The following is a 1,790-nucleotide window of genomic DNA, read 5'->3' on the forward strand; positions in this document are numbered from 1 at the left end:
GATAATCGGGAGTGTAAAAAACCCAGGTCCGCATTTTTCAGGACTATGCCGACAGAAAAAGGACATGATCACCACCACGACGGTTATGACCATAAGAAAACACGTATCCATCCACTTCGCCATTTTTGCTGGGGAAGAAGAGAAAATAAATATGAAGTAGAAATTTGAGAGATGAGTTAAAATTTGATGTGAGAATTTATGGAAAAAATGAGAGGTATTTATAGAGTAAAAAGAAGGATAGAGACGTTGGGGAATGAAGTGATTCCGTACAAAAAAAAGGAAAATTTGAGTGGTAGTAGGATTTGAAAGAAAGTGTATGGTAGGGTTTGAAAAAGAGAGATGTGTAGAATAAAGTTAGGATTTGATTTTGAAAGAAAGAGATTTAAAAAGAAAGGAAAAGATTTTGAAAATAATAGAATATAGTACAAAAATTAGTGGGAAACAAAAACTAATAATAATTTACTCGTTACCAGTACAGTCTGAATCCCTGGACTTTGCGCCTGCAAAAATTTAATTCTCTACCAATTGCGTCAGTACTATTTATCTGCAAATAAATCTCAAATAAACAGAGTGTGTGAAGTAGTAAATAGTACTTGGCGTTTGTGTAAGAATAAATTAAACAGCGAACCAAAATACCGTATAAGAAAAATTCTAAAAACTGAGTATTCATAAAATCGGGATATTTATGGAATAAAATCCAAGATTATATGAAACTCCCAATTTTTAGACAGAAGTCTGTTGCCTTCTTCTTGAAAAAGATGCGGGCAAATTTTTGGGTATAACAGTTGCCCCTATTCAATCTTCTTAAACCTGAAGAGATCGATTGGAATCTGAAGGTAGAAGAGGATTGAATATTTAAATGCCCTGAAAATTTTCACTTACCTCCACCGGAAGCGATGTTGGAAATTGCATTTGAATGTTGTCTGAGAAATGTTGTTGGCAGATCAAAACATTACCTGAGATGGGCTTTCAGATGCCATCTAGCAAATGTGTTGATGGTTTGTTCATCAGAATGAATCCATTGATTATATCTTGATGAAGGATTTGAAAACCTCTGTGTTGACCGTTTCGGAACCGTCCGAGGTTAATGCTTTGGATCTTGGAGGCTGATCGTTACAGAACTGTCCAAAGTTTTTTCCGCTTTAGATTTTGAAAGTTGATCTATGAGGAACCGTCTGAGGTATCAGCTTTAGATCTTGAAGATTGATCGTTGTGGAACCGTCTGAGGTATCGACTTAGATCTTGAAGTTTGACCGTTGTGGAACCGTCTGAGGTATCGACTTAGATCTGTAGGTAGATTATTAAGGAACCGTCCAAGGTATCGACTTAGATCTGAAGGTAGATTATTAAGGAGCCGTCCAAGGTATCGACTTAGATCTGAAGGTAGATCATGAAGGAACCGTCCAAGGTATCGACTTAGATCTGTGTTGCTTGTTTTTGAGTTGATAGGTGATTTGAAAAGAGAGATCCCTTCAGAATGAATCTTTGGTTTGATTATACCTGAGAGGAATGTTCGTCTGAATAGAATTCAGGGGAACACTGCATGTGATTGAGAACAACTTTTCTGAGGATATTTGTCCACCTGAAAAAATCAAGTTAGTGACATGCAATGTCATGATGCATGTAATGTATATGTTGAGATTCTCAAACTAAATGAGAAATGTGCATGTTATGTATGCATTTGTCATGAAACATTATATGTTGTGTATGAATATGCGTATGATGTATGACTTATGCAATTTAAAGCGTATCAAACTTCTGGTTGGGAAAATAAATCCCTGTTTGCTATT

This window comes from Vicia villosa, linkage group LG1 (genome assembly GCF_029867415.1).
Source record: "Vicia villosa cultivar HV-30 ecotype Madison, WI linkage group LG1, Vvil1.0, whole genome shotgun sequence".
Lineage (NCBI taxonomy): Eukaryota > Viridiplantae > Streptophyta > Magnoliopsida > Fabales > Fabaceae > Vicia > Vicia villosa.